The following is an 18764-nucleotide window of genomic DNA, read 5'->3' as shown; positions in this document are numbered from 1 at the left end:
TAGGCTTGTAAGGGCTCTAGGGTCATTAGCCTAGTAACCTTTTATGAACGTATGAACCTATGACTATACCCCTAACATGACCTAAATCCTTCCCAGAATATTATTCAGTCCCCATCTATCAACTGTTCCCGATACTTTAAATCCTGAACATATACCTTACGTCCTGAACATTTACTCAATTCTGTCCTAATTCCTGATATCCAACATTCTCAGAACCTAGCATACCCAAATGGAAGTATGTATTTTACCTACCTGACAGTTCTGGTATAAATAAAATTTACTTTAGTTGCCTTTAACACACCATAAGTTAATGGAGATTGTGACACTAGCCTGTTATCTTTCTTTATCATCAGTTTATCACACAAGTTGTGCCAGCCTTCTAGCATGTGGAATATGATCTCTGCCCATGAAGTATTTTGTTGTGGATTTATTAAATCATGTAAAAACCTAAGTCTAGCAGCTGCTGTCTATAAGTCCAGGTTTGGAAGCCCCAGGCCCCCCATTGTCAATGCCAGAGTGAGATGTTGCCACTGAATCTTGGGTTTCTCCACAGCCCATATGAAGGAGCTTGGACAGGTCTACCTGAGAAGACTGAAACCCCACTTACCCAAAGATGACAAGACTGAGATAACATCACCAAATCATCATTTAAACAACTCCTCACATAACTGACAATTCACCCAGGGAAAGGAAGCAAATGGCCAACAATCGCAGGAAACCACACAGAAGCACTCTGAACCCACACACGCCCAGTGTGGGGGGGCTGCTCCCCCACACCCTCAACTAATTATACCAACTTCTGAGATCGCACTATAGTGGGGAAAAGTGCAAACTTCCAAATGTTGGCCCACCGAAGAAGTTTCTGGCATGGTTAGTTCACTTTCAGAGTTATAGGATTTGTGAACAAATGCCTCTCTCAATTCAGTTTCGGGAGGGGGATAGTAAAACTTTACTCTAACAGCTGTCTAATCTTGTTGAGAATAATGTAAATAGATGTGTCTTGGCCAAAGGGATTTCTTAGTGAAGACTGCAGAGGTACACACTTGACGATATTAGTCCTTACGTTTGATGACTGCGAGTTGCTCTAGCTCAGATTAGGGATTGTATGCAACTCAACATGCTAGTAAATAACCTACCTTGGGGGGCGGATAATGGCCCTTGTAGCCCCCGCCCTGGTGAGCTCAGATCAATGTATTAGTCTTCATGGATATTATTAAATGAGAACTCGAGTACATTTGGAGGGTATAGAAGCAGTAATCAAGTAACTGACACATACATTTAAATTAAAAAAAGGTTGGGCCATCCAACTTGACTGACAGCAGACAAGTTTTTCATGTTTGGGAATACCAACTTGACTGACTGCAGGTACTTTATGCATTGGAATAACCCAAGTTCTATCACACAACAAAAAAATGATATGTGCTGAATAAATGTTTCATCAAACACAGCAAAAGTCTATCAAGAAGCAATAAGGCAAAGCAAAACCAAGCTCTTTTCATAAAATCAGCAAATTTTACTGAGTAGAACAACCATAACCACTTTCGCAGTGGTAAAACTGCTTCATCAGATGTATAAAAACAGCTCTTGCCTTCACAGTTATATAAGGAAGCTTTAGTCACATGTTTCAAAAAGTTAATTGCCTCTTAAAGAAACAGAACTTTAATACACACCTTCCTTCTTAAAACTATAAGGACAACTCATCTACAAACATATATATTAAGAACTTGCTGATTTTATGAAGAGAACCCACTTTCTATGTTTAAAGGTTTGTTGACTGTGGAGGAGGATGGCCCTTTTCCCAGTAATGGATAATTACTGCATGTCTGTTTTGATACATTTTATAAGTAGATTGAATCAAGGAGTCACAATGCCAAAACTGAGCAGCCACAAAAACTGATAAACAAAAACACACAGTTTCTACATCACCTGAAGGAAACTTTACTTTATTAAAAACAATAAATTTAGTGCTTTCATCTTGAAATCACAAAAGACTTCATCAGAATATTAAACATATTGCACTAAACATATTTAAGCAGAACCACAAAGCACATGTCAAGAATAATTAACCAATCAGTACAACTGGGACAACATCATCAGGAATATATATTTATATTTATATATATATATATATATATATATATATATATATGTGTGTGTGTGTGTGTGTATATATATATATATATATATATATATATATATATATATACACACACACACACACACACACACACACACACACACACACACACACACACATAAATATATTAAAATTTACCATGCTGAAAGTGCCATTTAAAACAAAAATCAAACTAATTACTTTAACAAAGTTACTTTCAAGTGCATGAAATAGAAATATAGTCATCCAAGCCTGGCATTCGGTAGACAGCCAAAACTAACTGCCAATATAGTTCACTGTTCAATAAATAATTGTCCTAATCATCCCCTTTCCTTTTTATCAGCTTTTTTATAACAAAAAGCATTTTTTTTAAACTATCACAAGATGCCCTATGTTTCATTAATACATTTTAGCATCCCACTTTTAAATAGCATGAAATCCTGGTATATTCTATCTGTAATTTATTCTTAGTTTTACCCACGTAAAAAGCCATGCATGACAAACAAATGGCAACATGCACCATGCACCATACCTTTGGAATTACAGTCATGATGAACCTGGGAATAAATAGTATAATAATCATCACCCACCAAAACAAATTTATCTTTATTGATATAACGACACTGTTTGCATCTCCTAAAACACAAATTTTCATTATTTAACACTGTTTGCATCTCCCACATGTCATCATCATCATGGGTTCCCTAAACCCAACTTTATGGGCTGCTCCACATTCCAAAATGTTCTTAATATTAAAACCCCTTTTATACATAAAAATCAGATGTTGTCCCAATATTTCCCTAAAATCCCCAAAATTCTTTAACTCCCCCCAGTGCTTAATCATAATATCCCAAATATCACTGTCAATAGAAAATGATAAACTTATAGCACTACTAAACCCTGGCCATTTATTACAAACATATTCAATAGGTTGTTTTAATATAGATGCAAAATCATCCTCACTTTATAAACCACCTCTTTAATAACTTATTCAGCCATACCTAATGGGTAGGAATGTTCAAAAACACACATTTTCAATTTATTTCATTCATCTTGAAAAGTCCCATCGCTGGATAATAAACAGGATAATATGACAAAGTGACCCTTAACAATGTTCCTCCTCATTCTATAAGGATGGTTACTAAAAAAAATGAAGATAGGAATTACTAAATGAGGGTTTTCTAAAAATACTGGATTCAAAACAGCCTGCAGATGAACTCCCTTTAATAACAATATCAAGAAAATGAAAAGCATTGTTAAAATAATGAAAAGTAAACTTTAGAAAAATCAACACTTTCTTCCAAACTGAGGAAAAATGTTTCAAGAAATCCAGATCATTATTCCATATCAAAAAATATCATCAAAATGTGGCATATAATTTCACGTGCTGAACTGAATCAAGCTTAAACCTCCCACTTGCATAATACAAAATTTAGAAAAATCAGTTCAGAAGCTGCACTCAATGCAATCTCAGATTTTTGATGAAAATAATCCCCCGCTCAAATATAAAAAAAATATTCTTAAGGACAGCATTAACTAGTTCTTAAATCACATCCACGTGTTCAAAAACAATGAATTCCTTATCAATGAATAGGTGTCTAAACCAGTGAATACCCAGTTCTTGTGGAATAACAATTTTTTTAATATCAGCAGTTACCAAAAAAAAAAAATCATCCCTACCAAATTTCAAACTCCTTAACATATCCAAAAAATGCCATGAATTCTGAACAACATGTGGAAACAAATACAGAATACCTTTCAAAACATGATCAACATATACATAGCCAGTGGCTCAGTCTTTCCACCGGTTGCAGATATAATAGGTCTCATTGGTGGATCCCAGGTACTCTTATGTACTTTTGGGATACCAGACTTATATGGAAAGACAGAATGGGAAACAAATAAATAAGAAGAGAGATTCTCAGTAATTTGACCATTCAACAGCATGTCCTGTAAATAAGTGTCAATTGTATTATAAGCCCATCATACCTCATTTCTGGAAACACTGTCACAAACACTATTATTATTTAATAATTTGAATATCTTGGAACTGTAAATAACAGAGTCCATAATTACCACACACACCCCATCCCCTTATCTGGCTTCATGACATGCACTGAGTTGTCCCTGCCTAAACTGTGTAACAACTCATATTCATCTTTGGTGAGATTGTAAAATCTACGCTGTTTTTTATTATTCAACAGTTCACAAATATTGTGTTCAACCAGCATCTTATAACAACTCAAAATAGGGGAAAGAGGTGGGTTGGAAGTATTACATCTAACCACATCACAATTAGCAGAATTCCCACTAAACAATGTCTTAAAATGTAGTTTCCTAACATTTAATTTCACTTCTGTAAAAGTATATGCCACATATGCCCTTTAGGCAGACTGAAAAGTAAATCTTTTTTGAAACAAAGTTTTATGTGTGTTAGTTATAGTCATGCTACAAAAACTGGATATTTTTCTTTGTTGTTTAAATGAACCTTGACACAGTCTATATCATCATCAAATAAGGGTCCAAAAGACCCAGGTTCAGAAAGTCTGTTTTTTGAATTTAAAATATTGGCTTTTACCGATAATAAGTCCTGTCTGTCTAATGACTCAGAGTCCTTTGCCTTTTCTGAGCGATCCTCTTGGACAGTTAAGGAAGGAACCAGAATATGAAAACTGTAAGAAAACTGGTCAATAGTCTTAAAAGAATGCCTGTCACTGTTCTGCTAATGTGAATAATAAAACTTACCCTTAAAACCAAAGTCTTTGTTACCTCAACAGATGACACCTTACCCTTGGTAAATTATCTTTTCCCGATACTGTTGTCTGTCCCTGGCTATTTTTTTTTTTTTAATTTTCTGCTTCTTAATAATTTCAACCTGATGATCAATTTTGTCAAAAACTGATGAATATTTATTCTTATAAAGATGGAACAACAAATCATGACTAACAGAATCATTTAGCACATCAAGTTCTAATCTCAGCTGTTCTATCTCCTTATTATAATGTTTAATGTGTATTTCCAACATGTCCAACCTGACATGATCAAAGAAAAAAATGAAGTAAGTACTAAATGTATTGCTTTTAATAATAAAGTTTCCTTTGGGTGATGTGAAGACTGTGCATTTTTATATAAGTAGATTGAAAAAGCTTTTAATGACTATTTATTGTTCAAGTATATTTAGTTAATAACTCTTGGTTACAGGAAAGGTACATCCTGGATATGCTGAGGCTATTCAGTGTTCTTGACTTAAGATTGCTATATAATATACTGATGACAAGATTGACAGAGACATGGGTGGGGTGGTTTGTCTCCCCTAGGTCATGTTCAGCACTGTTTCACATTGTATTGTATTTCACTATGCTTGATTATGCCACATATTTAGGGAAACATTTAGTACCATTATCCATTATACAGATGATTCTACATTCATTTGTGCAGCCCCTACGGTGCAACAACTTCAGGATAGAACACAACAGGCCTTCAGTGAAACTGAGGACTGGTTGTCAAACTCTCAGCTCAAACTCAATCCCAACAAAACTAAACTTATGAGCTTTCAACCTTCCAAATCATTTGACTCCCCTTTAACATTCCATATCACATCCAAAAACAGCACAATAATCACTCCTGATTCTACTACTAAACTACTTGGAGTCTTAATAGATGATAAGCTAAGATTCGACTCTCATATATCACAAACAATTACGAAAGTACATAAAAAGATGAGTACCTTCTATAGAAATAACAAATTCTTAACAGACTACTCTAGAGCTGCCATTGCAAAGAAAACACCTCCTGGCAACTTTACTATATGCCTCTTCCATCCTTACCAACCTGAAAAAAACTGACTTAGAAAAATGTAATACTTGCTACAACAAAATTGCTAAGTTTGCCATTAGTTCAGCTTATATATATCATCATTGCCTGTCTCTAAAACAACTTTACTGGCTGGAATCTCCACATCTTCTAGCTTATAACCAGTTAATCATGGTCCACAAGCTACTCTATAATCCTGAAAAGATACCAGCTCTTCGATACCTATTACTTCCCTACTCTAACACTCGCTCACTTCATTCAACTAATAAATCTTTACTACAGGTCTCTAAAGCCAATAATTCTGCAGGATAATCCCTTTATTCTTGCTTCAGTTCCAAAGTCTGAAGCTCTTTACTCCACAATGTCACATCTGCTAACAACATAACCCAATTTGAGAAACTACTCAAAATGTATTTATCAGATACATGGCTATGCACATGCAATGCCCCTGGCTGAGCACTTCCATCCATATCTGATTTCTCCTGTTTTCAGTCTCTCGTTTCCTACTAATCTACTCAATGTCTGTTGATATACACAATTAATTATTTTTATTTCTAAGGCTAACTTAGACTATCTTTCTATAATTTTTTTTTTGTTGGTACTCTGATTTCTGTATTATTTTGTACTATACCCAAATGTTCTAATTTACTATTGTACAAATTTCACATGTGCATTTATTTGAATATTGTAAGTTTGTTTTATACTTTTTTAAATTTAATCTGTCTGTGTTACATATCTTTATGCTGTATTTTCTTTATGTGGAGCTTTTTACCCCAGGCCTCTGCTGAAAATGGGCTTTGCCCAGTCGGACTTTCCCAGTAAACAAATGTAAAATAAATAAAATAGTTTTCATATTGAGGGTATTTGCTAGCAGCTGGGGATTTGAGATTTTTTTCCATTATTAACAGCTAAGTCAACCAATAATTGTATGTGCTGTGACTGAAAAATCGAGGTGGTTATAACTGGAATATTGCTGTACAATGGTAGGTAAGGTAGACTGAAGGAGTAATAGGGTGAACAAAAGATGTTCACAACATTATTTTATCTTAGAATAACTGACTAAGCAGTGATTGTTCATTAATTAAGTACAGGAGACTTGAGAAGTTAAGAAGTGCCTTTGTTGGTGTGGGCTACCTCCCTAGTAATCTTTGAATGTGAAATATATGTTATTGCTATGTGGAGAACAAACTTAAAATCTTTAATATAGTGTAAAGGGGCTTCATATAATCTGTGATACTAGCACTCTGGTTGCTATCTATATTTATGTGGGGTAGTGGTGCAGATCCAAAGACACTTGCCCCCTGCCACTGACAGATATATTCTACTGCAAGGGGAAAAGGTTGCATCGATACAAGTTCATTTTCTGTATGTACATGTTAAGCACAACTTGTAGCAAATAATCTGAAATGAGTGTGCTACACATCATGCTGGCAGCTTTGAGAATTAGCCTTATGATATCAGCCAGTACTTTTTTTTTTTTACTCTAGTTGGATTTAAGACAGGATGCACATTTATGTTTTAATATCATGAATGATTGGAAGAGATTAATAACAATAATATGAAACAATGTATGGCAAAGGTGATTCTTTTGAGAGGTAGAAAAGGTAAGCTTCAGGTAAGTCAGAACTACAGCTTACACAATTGTTAATGGAACACGAGTGGTACATGAGCTTAATGACTGTTACAGGTACCACTAAAGTCTCAGTGTTTTGATAACGTGGCTCTGAGGCAGTTACTAGCAACATTCTTTGTGTTTTCTGCTCCTTACAACAGCCCAAAATGATGCCAGCACTGGGTTTACTGCATCGTATTCACTTTATTTTCTGTTATAGTGCTCTTGCATTATTTTGGTGCCTTTATGTTTTTACTGCAGTTTTTGTCACATTACTAAGAGATGCATTTATACAAACTAGTTTGTTAACATGGCAGTGTATCAGTCAGATGAATTTCATGCAGAAATTCGAACAACATGAGCCAAGTGGAACTGTTAAAAGGGACAACAGCAGTTTCCAAAGCAGAGTTAAGGAGCCTGAATGTCGGCAAAGGAGGAGCAGGGATGAGCTGTTCACAGTGGGATGAGCAGATGCAACTTTTAGCATAAAGACCCATTTGCCAGCAGCACTGTGCAAAGGTTAATTTAGCAGGGAAGGTGGAATGCCATTAGGAACAGAATTATATTTTGGGATATTAGCCGAAATAGATGTTTGACAATACTGAAGTAGTGAACAGAAATCCAAATCAAAGTAAAATTGAGTTAAGTTGCAGGTGAGCAAGAATCTTTTCCTTTATAATTAAAACTGCATTGTTTGTACTGCTGACTTCTGCCAATCAGCACTTAAAGCAGAAGCAGATTGTCTTGTGCCCAGGAATGTGAAGTCAGATTATAATAATGCCCTTAACCTAGCACGGGCAAAATAAAAATAAAAAAATCAGTGAGGCAAAAAAATATATCTCCACGCGTAAATAAAATATTTTTGAAATCATGTGGATGTATTCTGAAAAGGAATGTTACAGAACTCAGAGAATATGAAAGGTAACTTGAATCTCACATAACAGCATCTGTGATAAAACATGAGAAAGTACAGCTTCAGTTCTGTGGTTGAAAATAAAATTTGAATGAGTTATATGCTAGAGATGAGACTTTTGCATTTCCACAGTCTCTGTACATGTGCATGGAACTCTTTAACAAGTCAGTTAAATCAATGGATTTAAATAGTTAATACTCAGAGGCAGTGCAGTATTCTGGGCGACTGTGATGAGGTCCAGGCTGTACTCTAAGTATTGTTCTGATTACCCAACTTTCACCTGTGCAAAATGAGACAGCAGTTCAGTTAAACTGTTCAAATCACCTCTAAAAATGGGCATTTGGAATAGTGGGCCTTACTCAAGTTGCATATACATAAACATTTTTTGTAAAAAAACCACATTTGATAAATCAAACCTTATAAATATAGACTACCAGTATTTGAAAAATGTGTCAATATTTATGCTGGTAAACAGGACAAACAGATTGAAGTTTACCTTCAAAGTGCTATTTTTAAGTTTGCCCAAGACTAGCAAACGTCTACATAGAAGAGTAGCAACTATTTGACTGTTTAATATACATCCTATGTAAATGCAATTCATTATTATGCACTGTAGACACCATACATGTGTGCTACACAGTCTATCTTACAGTAAGAAAATAAAGTATCAGTAAGAAAATATTATCTTGTTTAAACAAAAAGCTGAACTTGTTTTTTTTCTCCTCCAGTGACCATACGTAATGTAAACTATATGACTAGCTCTGTCTGGCTATTAAATAAATGTTTCACTGCATTCTATGCCACCAGTGTGGAAAAAAAAATAACTAGCCATCTACAGACAAAGATAACATAAAATAAAATGCAGAAAGCAGCCAGATCATTCGGGTTTTAAACACACCAGGCTATTTATTGCTATGCATAATGCCTAGCTAGTAATTTAGTGTACATTCTACAGAACACAGCACTTGGCTCCTTGTCATTTTTAGGTCTGGATTTTTAATTATTGCCATGTGATGTACATTACTGGCCATGATTACAGTTCAGTAATTTACTCTATAATGCTATCCTTATTACCTGATGCTGTCACATATCCTTTACTACAGCTCTGTCTCTGGCTCCAAGTACAACCACAGTGTAACTGTAATACTGTGGAGAAGAAACAGACCACAGTCATGCATTTTTAACAAAATATTATTTTTCTGGCCAAGGCAGTAGGATTGCAAAATTATTTCCTTACATAAAGAATATGTTTATTTATTTATTAATTAGTTAAATTCACTAGTTATGTGTCCCTCATTGCAGGGTGACCTAGGTGTACTGTTTGGTTAAGTGAATTGTTTAGAGTTGCATAGCAGGAACATGGAGACTGAGAGAATCAAACCCGTGACTACTGCACATGGCTTGGAGATAGTCTTTACCCTTTACATGACTAGTAAACCTCTCACTGCTTAGTTTAACTAGTTTAAAACAAAAATAGTAAAATAATCACTACTATTGTATTACTAGTTGGACTTGGTTTGATTTTATATTTTAAGCTGCATTAATAACCCAATGAAATAAAATGAGAAAACACTACTTTAGCTATAAGAAAACACTGTTTTAGCTATGACATGAAAAAATGCTGAAATGAATACTCAAAACCAACAAACACAAAAAATCTAAAGCATGCCAAAGAGAAGCATAACTATTATTTCTACTGAAACTGTTGTAAAATACAAACGTAGTACTTTTTGTTACTATAATCTTGCTAAGATACCGTGTGAGGCTCTTTGCCACCACTGTTATATTCCAATGTGTTAGCTAATCTATTTGTGAATAGTCACTAATTATTTTCATATTTTTATCTGAATTCCACTGCAAACTGTACTTTTTATCCTGTGTAATACATTGTTCTTCATCTGTATTACAAATGTGAATGCATTGTTTTATTTGTATACTGTTTTTATGGAGCTTTTCTCCCCGGAACTCCATTGAAAATGGGCTCTTCTCGGCCCAATGGACTATCCCAGTAAACAAACTGTAAATAAATAAAAAACAAATAAAATAAATAGTACTGGACCACAAAAGCAGCTGCAATGCAGATGTGTGAAACACAAAAATTATTAGTGCAACCTGCAGCAAAATGTCACATAAGCCCAAGAGACAGTAAAGGCAATCCAGAGATCTATAGTCCATCCATTTGGACAGACAGAATTTGCATGACCAGACATTAAGGAAACAAGGCTTACAAACAACATGAAAAAAATTTCTATGAAATAGCTGGAGAACCCACAGACAGTTAAAAGAGACTGTGGCCAGGAGAGGGAAGGAGTTGCTGAGGGGTATAACAACTGCACAAGTGTGATTTCTTCAAATGGGAGTGGTACATATTTACATCAAAGAGTATTTCTTTGATTCCTACAAGTTCAGACTGTATGAATTTAACAGTGTAAATGAATGGATATGCTCCATTTATTTATCCTGTTTTGCTGAGATTGACAGAAAATGGGATAAGGGAATTTGTCATTTTCCACTCCATAGTGCAACCTGAGTTGGTATATTTAACATCTGTGGAAGCATGGGAGGGGTGAGAAGCTTGCCCAATGCAAAACACTAGTTCTATGTATTTCAATTTTCTTTGCTGATTTCACTGTGATGTATGGAACCCTAATATATTGATGCTTTGTTTTTTGTAGTTTGACTTCCCCATGGAAGTTACCATTAGCTAAGTGATATAGAACCTCTCTCTGTTTTGTATATATAGCTACACATGCACATTATAAAGACTAGTGGATGTAAATGATACATGGATTTCAGAAATTGTCTATCTTTTCTTGGTGGCTTATCAGATGGCTGCAAACAGAATGCATACGTTTTGTACTGTAGATATGCAAGAAAACACAATAGCATTGGCATTACTGACTACCTAAACATCACCTAAAGTAGAACTGAAAAATGTCTTGCACCAAGGAGGAAATACTGTATAAAATGGATCTGAAAGGACACTAGCCTTACATCTTAAGCAGAACATTATCTGCATTTCTAGCACTACAAAACACACAGCTTTGTTACCTATTGCTTGCAGTGTTTTGGTGGGGAAAGACCAGCACTGTCTCTATGAACTGCGAACCGCAGTTGATCAGATGCAGGAACTGTAATCTGACAGCCTATTCCCACTTGAAGCTGACAACCTTTTTAAGCTAGTGGAAGTGCCTTTTTTGCTGTTAAAATAATTACATTTAAAATAACAAACTTGGCTACAGTTTGCCTAGACCAGTATATTAATATAAACTCGGAAGAATGTTTTATGTAAATCACAAATCATTAATTTTCAGTTTTAAAATGTTATGTGCCTGATGTTTGTGAGCCAAAAAATATGGGTATGTTTTTATCCATGTCATGTTATATCATGTTTTGTTATGTCACTATACTGCATAATGTAATTATACCTTTAATATTACGTTACTTTTGTCACTTTGTATGCAACCCAGGCTGAGCCTATAAATGGTCAAATTTTATCAGTGATCTAATTTAATAATAAATAATACATAAACATTTTTCAAACAAGTCTAATGTACTAGTTTAGCTGTGTCACTGAATGAAGCTGCAGCACATGCCATAGTCTACTGAAATCTATTAAAAATCAAATAGGTGTTAAACAGCCAAACTGCATATGGTTTACGTAACAATAATTTAGCTCTCCATCCTCTCAGCAAATTGTGTCTGCTCTTGTTTTCTCAAAGTCCATTTGAATCTTTTAACTAGCTGCAGTCTTGCACAGACAGAGAACACAGGAATATAAAAGTCACTGAAATCTAGCCACCGTGTTCCGTGATTTTTATTGCCAGACTGAAACAAATGTTAACAGAACTTGCAAGAGTGAAAAAATTAATGTTGTGGACAAAAATGTAAATGTAGGAACAAAGTATTCAAACGTTTCAAAAAATAAGCAATAAACATCACGCTGAATGCATACTTTACATTAAACATTAAAAATCATACAGAATCATATTTTAACAGAAAGTGACAACATAATTAACAGATGGCATGCTTCCGTAATAACTAACAGCATATTGCTTATGAGTAATTGTAGGCAGCTGGCTGATTCATTATATCAGTGTGCTCTGCACAGCACTGTCTTCAACAGAAGGCTTTTCAGCAGCTTTTGTGCGTTGCCATTGAATTTACAAACTTAGAAAACTCTAAAATCTTACCTGTCTCCAACACTCTGTACAGCAAAGACCTTTCCTTTCCCACAGTCTCACAAAAAAATTATGCTCTTCTATGCCTCTATATCCTGCCATCCTGTGAAATCTCAGAAACAAAAAATGGCCATACATTTTCTAGGAGAAAGCCTAGAGTTGATGAAAGGACGAGAAAGGAAAAGAAGCAAGGAATCAAAAAGTGTGTTAGAAGCAAATTTAGAAAGAAATCAATGGCATGTAATTAGATTTTGATTTTTTTCTTTCACATTTCATTTAGCTAGAGGTTATATATAGTACTTTCATATGAAAAGTGTATAAGATTAAACTGTAGAGAGTAGGTTTGTAGTTATGAGACTGCGGGCACCAAACCATGACAGTTTCTTCATTGCTGTCATTGGATGCCCTAATAAGAAAGAAAGAAAAAACATTACTAGAAACAAAGAGGTCTTCTGGATATATATATATATATATATATATATATATATATATATATATATATATATATATATATATATATATATATTACTACTGTACTGTTATAATCCAACTTTTGAAAAGCGATAGTCAAATTTTGTGGGTTACCTGCCAACTGTCAGAATGATACTGGTTTAAAGACTGTAATAAATTCCCATCAGCTGTAGAAGTGCTTCAACTTCAGGTTGTTTAGATAATTTTCCACAAAACACCACATGATCATATCCAATGTAAGAGCTCCATGATGTAACAAATTAAGATAGCCAAGTTTCATAACAAATATTTTAGTCCTTATAGTAATTTCACCCCTTCATAAGCAACACCAGAAACGTATATAGTAAGACATTTACATCTGTAAAAAACAAAAAAGCAGGCCAACTGGGAATATGTAAATGTTGGGTTTATATGTGTGTGTGTGTGTGTGTGTGTGTGTGTGTGTGTGTGTGTGTGTGTGTGTGTGTGTGTGTGTGTGTGCTTATTTAACTGTGTTAGGTACATATCTGTGGAGAATCTAAATCAGTCTACACATTCATTTATATATATATATATATATATATATATATATATATATATGTGCCACATACTGATTTCTGTGTTCTGTGTATGTGATTGACTGTAGGGGTTTGTTTGTTGATGGGTAGGTGTGTGTGTGTGTGTGTGTGTGTGTGTGTGTGTGTGTGTGTGTGTGTGTGTGTGTGTGTGTGTGTGTGTGTGTGTGTGTGTGTGTGTGTGTGTGTTGAGGAAGGAAGAGAGAAAGAGAGAGAGAGGGTCAAAACGCATGATACTGTACTATTTTGTCTAGGTAAGTACTACCTTCCCCTTGTAAATTTCTCATTTTTTCTTCATCAGGATATTTTCGTGTGAATGTTATCTCCTGTTCCCTCTCCAAAAAGGATTATTTACCCTATTCATTTAGCTGTCTGTGGATCAGAAAGTGAGTACCAAGGCTGTCACACTGATGCTGTTACTGCTTTATGATACAGTAGCATTAATTCCATTCTCTTTATCAGGTTTATTGCTTCTAATATTAATTAGCAATGAGTAGGTAACTGGTAACTTTTAATGTGCTCTCTGACAAAGTATAGTGTGTTTTAATCCTTCCTTTCTCTCCATCCCTCAAAACTCGCACTTGCGTGCACACAGTCTCACACACACACACACACACACACACACACACACACACACACACACACACACACACACACATATATAAACATAATATTTACATACTGTCAGTTTGTCTTATTTTATTTCTTAACAGCCTATAAAACATTGTTTTCATCTGAATCCCTCTACTAAACCAGAGAATATAAACAATTCTGGTAGTGATTAAATAGTCTAAAAGCATTAAGCACAACAGGAGATGTATTTCAAGGGGCATCAGCCCATACTGGGTAGGTTCAAAAATGTTTCACCATCCAAGAAAAGCGGTTAGGTCATGATAAACCTAGTAATGGGGCATGCTCCACTTATGAGACAAGTATGCTAGTCAAATCTCCTAAATACTAGCAAAATATTCTGCAACAAATGCAAAAAAAAATTGCAAACATAAGTTTGCGAATGGACACTCATCTAAATTAGTGCTTTACGAAGAAGGCAAAACATCACCCACCCTGCTACTTGTTATAATCACCTTTACAGCTGCCATTATTTAAAAAAAAGCAATTATGTTTTTTTCCACAAAACACATTAAGTATGTTCTTTTTTAATTTCTTCAGTAAACCCAGAAACAACTACCAATTACAAAACACAGTTTGAGGTTATTTCATCTGAATACCAAAAAAAAAAAAAAAAAAAAACAGAAATAGTTGTCTAATGTATCACCAATTAAATCTCAATCATGCTCCAGCCACCAAATAATAAATTTCCCTTTGTGATTCAGAAAAATGCTAACCACTCATTGTAATTATCTGCAGCAGGTAGGTCAAAATATGCAATGGTGAGAAAAAAACAATTCAGAGATAGCCACGGGCACAGTTAGAAAGACTAAATTATCAGCTCATAAGAACATCTCTGAATCACACTCTTACTACCACTAATGTTGTTAGACCTGACAAGCTGTAGTGTTCTTCCTAATGGCCCATGCATCACTTTGGCAAAGGCACCCCCCTACACTCATACACACAAACACATGTACATGTGTATATACACACACACACACACACACACACACACACACACACACACACACACACACACACACACACACACACACACCTACCCATCAACAAACAAACCCCTACAGTCAATCACATACACAGAACACAGAAATACTTAACCATTTAACCACATGCATGCTCCAACACACACTCATACACACATTCAAACTTAGATTGCCTACTTAGCCTTCTAGTGTGACCTGCCTCACAACTGTTAAGATTTTTGCAGAATGTCTAGATTTTCTCTCATTTTTTTAGTCTGTTCAGCATAGAATTTGAGGATTTCTGTAAAATCACTGAGGACTGAAGTCAGTAAATAATGACACACATTTGAGGTATAGACTGTATCCTTCATAAAATGTATGCAAACACAAAATATGTTACTCTAGCAACTTTCTAAGTTTATAAGAGCAATATTTAAAATATGTCCCTATTTTTGGGCCTTGGTTCCCCCATTATTCTAGGCTTTTTCCAGATTTCTTGCTAAGAGTTTGAGAGGTATGGTAACCACCCGGGAATACACAATCTCACACACAAAAACACACATTCACGCCGCTTCATTCATGCCCTATAGATATGCACACACATTTCCACAGTTACACACACACACAGATATACCAACACATACCCTATGCCATGTCTTTGCTGAACTTAACTGCACCTTCACTCCTTCCATAGGAGTGAACGTGTGGCCACACTGTTTTACAGTGTTCACTTTTTCCTCCAACAGTGAAAATTTACATGGCTAAGTAATTCTCTGAATTGCTCAGTAACATAAATTAGGAGCCACTGTCATTTCCACAGGAAAGTGCATAGCTAATTAGCAGTAGTCACTTCTCAGGGGTTACCACGTTAGCATGCACCTCTGCCAGCGAGACCGCCCTCCATCCTGAGAATCACATTATTGGGAAACCTCAGAGGTCGGGCAGCCTAAGAATCAGAAAGGTTTGCTTTGAGGGGAAAATGGCCATGCATTCCCTCTCATGGAAAACCTTTCTAAATCCCAGCCTATGCATTTACAGCACAAATAGGTTTGTTTTACATATGTGAAAAACGTGGAATCGCTACTCTTTTCAACTTTTATTTCCTGTTCTCACATTTTCATCCACCATTTGCCACACTCTACAGCATACTTTTGTACATGTTAGGGAAAAGCTTATATTTTAGAAAAAAAAAGTATTTTTAATTAAATTGCAAATACCAGTGGGGCTTACTTGTTATACAATTGCAGTAAAATACAGGGGTACTAATAATGGAATACAGCTGCCTGAAACTATTAAAATATTGATTTTAACTTGGAATTACATTACTTTAATGTGTTTTTGTACATTTAAAAATCAAGTATTAAAGGTTCAAAGGAAGCATAGTTTCATCCTCCTTACAAGAAATATTTTAAAGTCAAAACATAGGACCCATAGTCTTTGCTATTTTCTGAACATGGCATACTTGATTTGCTAGAAAAAATCTGCATGCATCTTTAATTGCAGTGATAATATTTTGTAATATGTAGCATCCATGGTAACTCATTTTCAACATTTTTTCCTTCTGGTCCAGTATGAGATATGTTAAGGAAAAAATGTTCCCTGCCTTCTATGCATGATTACTATCCAGATGCAAGTTTTCCCGTCTAGGTTTGTAGTTACTTGTATTTGCCTCTGGAAGACACATGTTCTTAGGCAGTAAAAGCCACAAAGCCTGCCTTCCAATCTCCAGACCACCTTATTGAGTAGCCATAGATCCTTTGACCATCAGCAGCAGCAGCAGCAGCCACTTACATAGCAGTCATTGAGCATTGACAGATCAGCAGGATCCAAGGCTCAGGGTTTCATCCCTGAGCACGGAGTTTAAAATCACTGTTGCACTGTGGCTGAACAAACACAGGTATCAAGTTTAGATGCATGGGCCACCTATAAGCCAAACTATGTGAACCACAGTGACTCTAGACATATAGAATGAGCAAACCACACCTTTTGTTTAGTCACATTCTCAGCACACATGATCTCCCTGTAGCCTGTAATATTCAACAAGGATTACATGTGATATGCTCACCCACAAAGCCTTGTTATCTCAAATGCTTCCTTGTGGTATTTTGATTCTTTCTCTGAGAGTCTCCTTGCCCTATAAGAATGTGTATCAGTGATTTTAACCGACGTGTAACACATTCCCTTCCTCAACTCTGTCTTGAAGATAACTATGGAGAGGATCCTAAGTGGTTCATCCCAGGGCTTAAACTGCTAACACTCCTACTGAGCATTAACCAAGGAGCAGCAACCACTGCCCATTTGCCCAGGCAAGTAATTCCTGGTTTTGGTTTACCTAGTACACAGTAGGGTTCCCTACCCCATGTATCAACACATGGTAAGAGCTCACTGGTTTAACAGAAATGCAAGTACAGTGTGTCATAGTGGGACTGAGCAAACCACAGAGTGGTGTGGAATGTACAATACATGTGTTAAGGACTGTTCAGCCTAACAATGTCATAAGCCACATTTGCAATGTAAAGTGCAGTGTTTAGTGCTGCTGTGGTTCATCTAAACTGACCACCATCACAAGGAAGCAGAAATAAAAGTATAAATGGGTGTCTAAGGTGGGTACAGCTGCAGTAACTCTGATTAAATGTTGTACTTCTGTAAGTTGCGAGCTTTTTTCAATTTGTTCTGCTACGAATTGCTAATCAGGGCCATGTTGATGGAGATGATTCCGAGTCTGATGCATATTTAACCACAGTTGATTTGTAACAGAGGTGCACATGTAGAGTGGAGTTACTATTAAAATGTATGGAGAAGGACAGCCAGCTTCATGATGCAGAGGGATAAAGCCCAGATGACAGGCACTGGCCAGTGACTCGGGCACTAGAAGAGCTGATATGGGAGGGTGGGAATGAGCAGGTGACAGTAGGTCATCCATTATGGGGTGAGATAGGCAATCCAAGATGCTGAAATACTAGCACAAACTAAACAGAGAGACAGAGAAAGGTGCATGACATGCAGTGTATAGGCCGGGAATGTATGTTTAGCTCTGCCAAGCAGTGTCTGTGTAGTAGCCATTACTGGGCATGTGCAGTGTCACATGTGCACACATGGAAGAAGGCACTACAAGGCTGCACATCTGTGGGTGTACACTGGGGGGGTGGAGCTGGGGCACAGAAACCTTTTGTGATTGCCTGGATGATCTCACTGTACCAGTTCTTGCACTGATGATGGGTAAACAAATCTCCACTTGCAGCTCAGGCTAGATTATCTGCAGGCAGTGGACCAGAGAAAGACAAAGGAAATAAAAGCATCTGCAGAAGAGGCATGGAAGTAAAGTGAACTTACTATTACAATATAAAACATAACTGTATATAACAATACAATATAGAACACTGGCAAGGACAGAATAATGGCAATCGTACTACAGCCATATAGGAAACATCAAGAAATGTAAACTCAGCAACAGCTATAAGGAACACTAACCACCCTAGCATAAAGTGCATCTTAAAGCAGGCAGTGCA

Source organism: Protopterus annectens, chromosome 13.part0, assembly GCF_019279795.1.
Source record: "Protopterus annectens isolate FY-2018-M chromosome 13.part0, PAN1.0, whole genome shotgun sequence".
NCBI lineage: Eukaryota > Metazoa > Chordata > Ceratodontiformes > Protopteridae > Protopterus > Protopterus annectens.
The sequence above is the reverse complement of the archived record's forward strand: the minus strand, read 5'-3'. Positions refer to the sequence as shown.